Genomic DNA, 10,769 nt, shown 5'->3' on the forward strand with positions numbered 1-10,769 from the left:
ACTGAGGACAGTCTCAGAGACCTCTGGGACAACATTAAACGCACCAACATTCGAATTATAGGGGTCCCAGAAGAAGAAGAGAAAAAGAAAGGGACTGAGAAAATATTTGAAGAGATTATAGTTGAAAACTTCCCTAATATGGGAAAGGAAATAGTTAATCAAGTCCTGGAAGCACAGAGAGTCCCATACAGGATAAATCCAAGGAGAAACACACCAAGACACATATTAATCAAACTATCAAAAATTAAATATAAAGAAAACATATTAAAAGCAGCAAGGGAAAAACAACAAATAACACACAAGGGCATCCCCATAAGGTTAACAGCTGATCTTTCAGCAGAAACTCTGCAAGCCAGAAGGGAGTGGCAGGATATACTTAAAGTGATGAAGGAGAAAAACCTACAACCAAGATTACTCTACCCAGCAAGGATCTCATTCAGATTTGATGGAGAAATTAAAACCTTTACAGACAAGCAAAAGCTGAGAGAGTTCAGCACCACCAAACCAGCTTTACAACAAATGCTAAAGGAACTTCTCTAGGCAAGAAACACAAGAGAAGGAAAACACCTACAATAACAAACCCAAAACATTTAAGAAAATGGGAATAGGAACATACATATCGATAATTACCTTAAATGTAAATGGATTAAATGTTCCCACCAAAAGACACAGACTGGCTGAATGGATACAAAAACAAGACCCATATATATGCTGTCTACATGAGACCCACTTCAGACCTAGAGACACATACAGACTGAAAGTGAGGGGATGGAAAAAGATATTCCATGCAAATGGAAATCAAAAGAAAGCTGGAGTAGCAATTCTCATATCAGACAAAATAGACTTTAAAATAAAGACTATTACAAGAGACAAAGAAGGACACTATATAATGATCAAGGGATCAATCCAAGAGGAAGGTATAGCAATTGTAAATATTTATGCACCCAACATAGGAGCACCTCAATACATAAGGCAAATACTAACAGCCATAAAAGGGGAAATCGACAGTAACACAATCATAGTAGGGGACTTTAACACCCCACTTTCACCAATGGACAGATCATCCAAAATGAAAATAAATAAGGAAACACAAGCTTTAAATGATACATTAAACAAGATGGACTTAATTGATATTTATAGGACATTCCACCCAAAAACAACAGAATACACATTTTTCTCAAGTGCTCATGGAACATTCTCCAGGATAGATCATATCTTGGGTCACAAATCAAGCCTTGGTAAATTTAAAAAAATTGAAATCGTATCAAGTATCTTTTCTGACCACAACGCTATGAGACTAGATATCAATTACAGGAAAAGATCTGTAAAAAATACAAACACATGGAGGCTACACAATACACTGCTTAATAACGAAGTGATCACTGAAGAAATCAAAGGGGAAATCAAAAAATACCTAGAAACAAAGGACAATGGAGACACGATGACCCAAAACCTATGGGACGCAGCAAAAGCAGTTCTAAGAGGGAAGTTTATAGCTATACAAGCCTACATCAAGAAACAGGAAACATCTCGAATAAACAACCTAACCTTGCACCTAAAGCAATTAGAGAAAGAAGAACAAAAAACCCCCAAAGCTAGCAGAAGGAAAGAAATCATAAAGATCAGATCAGAAATAAATGAAAAAGAAATGAAGGAAACAATAGCAAAAATCAATGAAACTAAAAGCTGGTTCTTTGAGAAGATAAACAAAATTGATAAATCATTAGCCAGACTCATCAAGAGAAAAAGGGAGAAGACTCAAATCAATAGAATTAGAAATGAAAAAGGAGAAGTAACCACTGACACTGCAGAAATACAAACGATCATGAGAGATTACTACAAGCAACTCTATGCCAATAAAATGGATAACCTGGAAGAAATGGACAGACTCTTAGAAATGCACAACCTGCCGAGACTGAACCAGGAAGAAATAGAAAATATGAACAGACCAATCACAAGCACTGAAATTGAAACTGTGATTAAAAATCTTCCAACACACAAAAGCCCAGGACCAGATGGCTTCACAGGCGAATTCTATCAAACATTTAGAGAAGAGCTAACACCTATCCTTCTCAAACTCTTCCAAAATATTGCAGAGGGAGGAACACTCCCCAACTCATTCTACGAGGCCACCATCACCCTGATACCAAAACCAGACAAAGATATCACAAAGAAAGAAAACTACAGGCCAATATCACTGATGAACATAGATGCAAAAATCCTCAACAAAATACTAGCAAACAGAATCCAACAGCACATTAAAAGGATTATACACCATGATCAAGTGGGGTTTATTCCAGGAATGCAAGGATTCTTCAATATACGCAAATCAATCAACGTGATACATCATATTAACAAATTGAAGGAGAAAAACCATATGATCATCTCAATAGATGCAGAGAAAGCTTTCAACAAAATTCAACACCCATTTATGATAAAAGTCCTGCAGAAAGTAGGCATAGAGGGAACTTTCCTCAACATAATAAAGGCCATATATGACAAACCCACAGCCAACATTGTCCTCAATGGTGAAAAACTGAAACCATTTCCACTAAGATCAGGAACAAGACAAGGTTGCCCACTCTCACCACTATTATTCAACATAGTTTTGGAAGTGTTAGCCACAGCAATCAGAGAAGAAAAAGAAATAAAAGGAATCCAAATCAGAAAAGAAGAAGTAAAGCTGTCACTGTTTGCAGATGACATGATACTATACATAGAGAATCCTAAAGATGCTACCAGAAAACTACTAGAGCTAATCAATGAATTTGGTAAAGTAGCAGGATACAAAATTAATGCACAGAAATCTCTTGCATTCCTATATACTAATGATGAAAAATCTGAAAGTGAAATTAAGAAAACACTCCCGTTTACCATTGCAACAAAAAGAATAAAATATCTAGGAATAAACCTACCTAAGGAGACAAAAGACCTGTATGCAGAAAATTATAAGACACTGATGAAAGAAATTAAAGATGATACAAATAGATGGAGAGATATACCATGTTCTTGGATTGGAAGAATAAACATTGTGAAAATGACTCTGCTACCCAAAGCAATCTACAGATTCAATGCAATCCCTATCAAACTACCACTGGCATTTTTCACAGAACTAGAACAAAAAATTTCACAATTTGTATGGAAACACAAAAGACCCCGAATAGCCAAAGCAATCTTGAGAACGAAAAATGGAGCTGGAGGAATCAGGCTCCCTGACTTCAGACTATATTACAAAGCTACAGTAATCAAGACAGTTTGGTACTGGCACAAAAACAGAAATATAGATCAATGGAACAGGATAGAAAGCCCAGAGATAAGCCCACGCACATATGGTCACCTTATCTTTGATAAAGGAGGCAAGCATATACAATGGAGAAAAGACAGCCTCTTCAATAAGTGGTGCTGGGAAAATTGGACAGGTACATGTAAAAGTATGAAATTAGAACACTCCCTGACACCATACACAAAAATAAACTCAAAATGGATTAAAGACCTAAGTGTAAGGCCAGACACTATCAAACTCTTAGAGGAAAACATAGGCAGAACACTGTATGACATAAATCACAGCAAGATCCTTTTTGACCCAGGTCCTAGAGAAATGGAAATAAAAACACAAATAAACAAATGGGACCTAATGAAACTTAAAAGCTTTTGCACAGCAAAGGAAACCATAAACAAGACCAAAAGACAACCCTCAGAATGGGAGAAAATATTTGCAAATGAAGCAACTGACAAAGGATTAATCTCTAAGATTTACAAGCAGCTCATGCAGCTCAATAACAAAAAAACAAACAACCCAATCCAAAAATGGGCAGAAGACCTAAATAGACATTTCTCCAAAGAAGAGATACAGATTGCCAACAGACACATGAAAGAATGCTCAACATCATTAATCATTAGAGAAATGCAAATCAAAACTACAATGAGGTATCATCTCACACCGGTCAGAATGGCCATCATCAAAAAATCTAGAAACAATAAATGCTGGAGAGGGTGTGGAGAAAAGGGAACACTCTTGCACTGTTGGTGGGAATGTAAATTGATACAGCCACTATGGAGAACAGTATGGAGGTTCCTTAAAAAACTAAAAATAGAACTACCATATGACCCAGCAATCCCACTACTGGGCATATACCCTGAGAAAACCATAATTCAGAAAGAGTCATGTACCAAAATATTCATTGCAGCTCTGTTTACAATAGCCAGGACATGGAAGCAACCTAGGTGTCCATCATCGGATGAATGGATAAAGAATATGTGGCACATATATACAATGGAATATTACTCAGCCATAAAAAGACATGAAATGGAGGTGTTTGTAATGAGGTGGATGGAGTTAGAATCTGTCATACAGAGTGAAGTAAGTCAGAAAGAGAAAAACAAATACAGTATGCTAACACATATATATGGAATCTAAGGGAAAAAAAAAAAGAAAAGGTCATGAAGAACCTAGTGGCAAGATGGGAATAAGGATAGAGACCTACTAGAGAATGGACTTGAGGATATGGGGAGGGGGAGGGGTGAGATGTGACAGGGTGAGAGAGTGTCATGGACATATATACACTACCAAATGTAAAATAGATAGCTAGTGGGAAGCAGCCGCATAGCACAGGGAGATCAGCTCGGTGCTTTGTGACCACCTAGAGGGGTGGGATAGGGAGGGTGGGAGGGAGGGAGATGCAAGAGGGAAGAGATACGGGAACATATGTATATGTATAACTGATTCACTTTGTTATAAAGCAGAAAGTAACACACCATTGTAAAGCAATTATACTTCAATAAAGATGTTTTAAAAAAAAAAAGTACTTAAAGTAGACGTATATGAGAAAGTGCTAAGTATAGGCTTTCCTCTTCAGACATTTTAAAAAATATCAACAGATATAAGACAGTCTTACTTGTGTGAGAGATAGTGGTCAGAGCTGTCCAGTGCAGGAGGAAATAGGTGTCATTGTAAGAAAGATGAAATAAATTTTTGTTCATTTGCAAATTGGGGCAAATAACAAATAGAATTATTTGGCAACAAAATCTGAACTTTGTAGCACCAAGATGGTGATAATCATACTACTTTACATAAACAAGAAAAATATTCAAAATCTACCACCAACTACTTCCTAGAAATCCGAGAAGACAAAGTGAAAATTTCAAATTTCAGTTATTTTAAACGTAACATGTATTTTAAATTCCAATCAAAATTCTATCCATAAAAATCAGTTAATCTAATTGAAGGGAAGAAAGTTAAAAAAAATTAGAAAACAGGTATGGTATATTAATGGTATAAGCTCTATAATCTGAATATGTAAGTCCAAAATTCTGTCTCTGCTTCTAATAGGCAATGTCATATGGGACAAGTTATCAAACCCCTCTTTGCTTCAGATTTCTTATTGAGCAAAGGAGGAAATTTTTTAAAATATGAGATAATATTGGTAAGTATCTCATAAGTAGGACTTTTGTCAGCATTAAGTCAGTAGGAACAATGTGCTTAGAAGAGTATCTAGAATTTATGGGTTCTAAAATTCTAACTATAATTTCAAAATTGGAAATGCAAAATTGCATGCTGGGCTGGTAAAGATGAGTCCCTTTCCAATACAATTATTTAGAAATACTGAGGCTATCTACTGATACATGGATGGATGGATAGATGGATGGATAGATAGATAGATAGAAGAAAACAGATCTCAATAGACAAAAGGAGAAATTCCCATGTTCCAGAAACAAAAAAAGATTCTGAAACCAGAGAAGTACCAACCAATTCAAAACTGTTACCTAGCAACATCTTCAGAGTCCAGAGCACACTGGACTTCAACAGAGAGGAAATACAACAGTAGACATCCAACAAAAGCATTACTTTGAGGGAGAATCAACAAATTTAACAAAAAAGTTAATTGACACACTAAATACTGAAAAAATAGAACATTTTGAAAATAATATATATTTTAATTATTTAAGGCATAAAATCAGAAAGACAAACAATATTGAAGGAACAGAGCTGTATAAATAAAACAAGCATGTTGGCTAAAATCCAATTCGAATTTCTATAAAAAATGGCCATGAGCATAGATTTTACATGTAATTTTGTGTTTCTTGAGAACTCTTTCTGAGTTTTTTATATATATACAATATATATAAAATATATATATTACATACATATAATATATATAAAACTTGATTTGATAATATACTTATGTACAAAATTTTAACTTTTCTTTTTTTTTTAATTTATTATTATTTAAGTTTACCGGCATTCTTGATCTTTTTTTGTAAGGTCTTTTATAGTATAGAATAAAGGTTATTCTGGCCTCAAAAAGCAAATTGGAAAATGCCCCATTCTTTTATATTTGAAAGAGTTTAAGTTGAGTTATTTTCATTACATTTTAAGAAGGTTTCACCAAGAATGCTATTTGTATCTAGAGTTTTCTTTATAGAAAATTTTTTACAATAAATGCATATTCTTTAATAGATTTGGAACTATCCAGCTTTCCAATTTCTTCTTCTCACAGCTTCAGTTTGTTGTATATTTCAAGAAATTTGTTAATTTTATGTAAGATCTATTTTAAACAGAATGATAGATAAATGAATAAATATAGATGTATATATGTGTATATTTTTATTTGTGTGTGCATGTATTTACTAGCTCTGTAGACTGAGAGGTAATAGAAGCACTGCCCCAATAAAAGAAATAGGGATACCTAGCATTCAGATCATAGTTCTAAATATATATTTTCACTAAAAGGAACTAAGGTTTCTTTCATAAATGGTTTCTTCTGGCTTAGGCAAGGAAAGTGCAAGACTGGAATGTATCTTTGTGACAGTAAAGAAATGTTAAAAAATGGTTGGACATACTAATAGGACAAATAACCTCTTTGATAGGGTCTTCCATTACACATTGATAATTAAGACAAATAATGAAAAAAAGTAATTATAACCTTTAGACTAAAATGAGAACCCATGAGTCTATGCAGATATAAATATATCAATACATAAATATGGGAAGAGAGAAAGCTCTTTCTTTTGGTAGGCTTATAACTGTTAAATGTAAAATAAATGACAGAATTAGAAAATTACTGTTTGGCAATCACCACAGTAAGTTGTTGACAGTCACAGACAAGGATCATCAATGGATGCTAAAACTAGTGGGTGGAAGTTTGAAGAGAAACAGGAATCCATTATCTCCACAACATAGTTAGTTAATAAATACAAAGGAAAAACCCTTAACTTTACATTAGACACATCTGGTAGACACCACCTTAACCAAGTAACCCAAGTTAAAATCACCAGTAACAGAACCAACAGACATTATTTACCTCCTGATGATATGCACTGAGAGCACAATATCACTTCTGTTATGTTCCTGCAAAAATGCATACTTGATTGTAATCATGAGATAATATTAGACAAACCCATTTTGAGGAACAGTCTACAAAATAATTGGCCTGGACTCCTCAAAAATGTCAGGTTGAGGAAAAACAAAGACAGACTGCAAAACACCTTATCTTAAAGGAAATGAAAGAGACAACTCAATGCACCGTGTAATACTGGGCCAGAAAAAACAAAACAAAGCAAACTTCTCTTTGCTTGATTTGGTATAAAGAACATTTTGGGTTCAAGTGAAAACTTTTGGTTAAATCTGTAGATGTCTAGATAATAGTATTGTGGGAATGTTAATATCCTTATTTTGATAATTGTACTAAAGTTATTAATAATGTCTGCTTTTAGGAAATACATATTTAATTATTTAAGGGTAAATTGTATTATTTCAGCAACTTATTTGCAAAGGGGTTCAGAAAAAATATAGAGAGAAAGAGAATAATATAACAAATGTCACTTGGTGAAATGTTTATCTTTGGGGAATCTGGGTGAAGGGTTAATGAGAATTATTTTTATTATTTTGAACGTTCCTGTAAATCTGAAATTATTTCAAAACAAGGTTAAAAAGAATCTTTACCACACAATGCCATATTTTCTCCTTTTAAGGCAGCAGAATTATTTTCACTTTCTCTATGCCTTTAAGAGTATTTGAGGTATGGGGAGGTTTGAAACCAGCTTTCTGAAATTGGCACTTAAATCAGCAAGTACTTCAAAATGTTATGGACATTAATGTTTGCTATGTTTATCATAAATTGCCTACAAGATTTGGGAGTATAAAATTTCTAGACTGCCAAAGACCTTATTCAGGCAGAAGCATCAGTGAAGCCTAGAGGCAATAGAAAGAGAAAAAAATCATATATCTTTCCCCATCTTCAAATTTAGCATTTGGAGTATTTTGGTTTCAAAAGCAAAATGAGGAAAGGGGGGTTGAACTAACAAAAGTAAGAGGCTTAAGGAGTCAGGGAAATGATTGGAACACTTCCATGAAGATTAAAAGTTAAAAAATGATCAACTGAGATAATGAAATATAGTGTGTGTTCTTTGATGTGTGTAGAGAAAGAATTGTGTTCAGGCAAATTTAAAGAACCCAAGTATTGTAAAAATCAATCAAAATGCCTATAGGACATGGAAAACAGCTATCAGTTGAAGCCAACTTAGTATAGCTATTACTCAAAATAGAGCTATAGCTAGTAAATACACACACATCAATTCAATTCAGTAAAAAAAAAAAAAAAATCAGTCCAGTAAAAAAAAAGAAAGGCAATTTTTTGTTATATTGTCATCTAGATAAAGCAAATATGAGTGATGAACAATGTAAAGTTATGTGGTCAAAGTCTCTTACTGAGTGATTACTAATGCATGCTACCTGGTGCTAAATTAAAACCAAAACCAACAGGTAGTCAAAAGGTACAAACTTCTAGTTATAAGATAAATATAAGTTATTTATCTTATATATAACTAGGGATGTAATGTACAGCATGATAAATATAATTAATACTGCTGAATGTTATACATGAAAGTTGTTGAGAGTAAATCCTAAGAGTTTTTCTCATCTCAAGGAAACAAATTTTTCTATTATTTTGTATCTATATGAGATCATGGATGTTCACTAAACTTACCGTGAGGATCATTTCATGATGTATGTAAGTCGAATCATTATGCTGTACACCTTAAACTTATACAGCGCTGTATGTCAATTGTATCTCAATAAAACTGAAAGAAAACAATACAAATGTGCTGCTGACTTTACACACCTGCTTTTTAAATTGGGAAGGTAGGCATATTAACAAATATATACTATTTAGTGTCAAGACTGAAAACTAGGTATATTCAAGGTATAGTGTAGTGTGTAAGAGGGAATGGCCAACAGTGCCTTGGAAGTGATAGGAAAGACCTCCGCGAGATAACACTTCAGAGCTGGTTCCCCAGTTTCACTCAGTCACAGAACTAATTAGCAATCAAGACAGTCTAGTATTCTGTTCTCCAGCATCAGTATATATATATATATTTTAGTTTCAAATTTTATTTAATTAACTTATCAGGTGCACAAAACATATATTTCAAATCTCATTAAACTCAGTTATTTGAAGCATATGTTTACACAGAGGACAAACAGATAGACGATTTCAAATAACTTCTGGTACAGTCCATTATCCTGTACAATGGATTAAGCTAGACTTTGAAGGCTATTCATCATGCCAGCTGCCAAAACTGTGGGTATTTCCTGGAAACTGCTTCAGAGGACACAAAAAATACCAAAGCCAAAGAAATGAAGCCCTCACTGCCTAGGGTTGAAGGAAGAGGATCTCAAAAAGATCTAAATTTTAAATATATCAAGCAATGCTACTTTAATTCATTTAGTTCTACAATTAGTAATAACATGCTCACCTTTCTTGGCTGATCAAAATATAACTAAATCGGATCTCTACTAACTTGTAAGCCCTCCTAAAATCCTTTAATCAATGGTTATCTCTGATTTTCAAGACTCCTGTGTTAATTATGGTCTGTGTTGTCTATTTGTCAATTAATCATACATGTCTTGTGAAATCTAATGCAGCAATACATTGAAGATTATTTTTAAAATGGTATTATTTGCAACTTCAAACATTTGTATCAAGTTTCTCCAACTTTATGTTAAGCTCCAAGAGAGTAGAAATGGTAGCTTCAATTTCTTCCTTTCCCATATAATCCTAGAGATTAAGTTTTTTAGTTGACGTTAAATAAATGTTTATTGATTGGTTAATTTAAATAAATTGTCCAATTAAAAGTGGCAAGGATCGATATTAAGTCAATGGCCATGAGAAAATAAAGTAGAGATTCTATTTAAGAGAAATATAGAAAGTAGGATCGGCCAGACTTAATGACTGACTGCTTAACGGAGGACTGAGAGATAAAAGTTGGCTGATGCTCGCTTCGGCAGCACATATACTAAAATTGGAACGATACGGAGAAGATTAGCATGGCCCCTGCACAAGGATGACACGCAAATTCGTGAAGCGTTCCATATTAAAAAAAAAAAAAAAAGTTGGCTGAAAACGTTCAATGTAGCTTGAGTAACTGGATAAAGAAGGCCGTATTTAATATATTAGGGAATACAGAAGGAGAATGTCTGTTTTGGGGATGAGGTACAGGTTTTCCCAATGTGTAGGAAAAGCCAGGCATAGTCAAGCAATTTTCAGCCTTATAAAACCTACTATCATTATTCACTCTTGAAACATGGCAAAAAGGAGACTCAGAATCCAAAATCACTGAAAGAATGACTGAGATTCCAACCCAGAAGGTTTGACTACAGAGCCTCTGCTCTTCACTCTTACTTTCCCTCAGTTGCTTCATGAGTACTATGCAAATTAAATATGAGTATAAAACTACTATATGGGACTTCCCTGGTGGCGCAGTGGATAAGA

At 34.1% G+C, this 10,769-nt stretch overlaps 1 non-coding gene across 1 annotated transcript; it reads left to right on the forward strand.

The window, feature by feature from the left end:
* The first annotated feature begins 10,269 nt into the window (after window positions 1-10,269).
* Window positions 10,270-10,376, forward strand: LOC133091673 (U6 spliceosomal RNA). Its single transcript, XR_009700997.1, has one exon. It is a non-coding gene; the product is annotated as a U6 spliceosomal RNA (small nuclear RNA).
* The last annotated feature ends 393 nt before the right edge of the window (window positions 10,377-10,769 follow it).

The sequence above is a fragment of the Eubalaena glacialis genome, chromosome 4 (genome assembly GCF_028564815.1).
Source record: "Eubalaena glacialis isolate mEubGla1 chromosome 4, mEubGla1.1.hap2.+ XY, whole genome shotgun sequence".
NCBI classification, from domain to species: Eukaryota; Metazoa; Chordata; class Mammalia; order Artiodactyla; family Balaenidae; genus Eubalaena; species Eubalaena glacialis.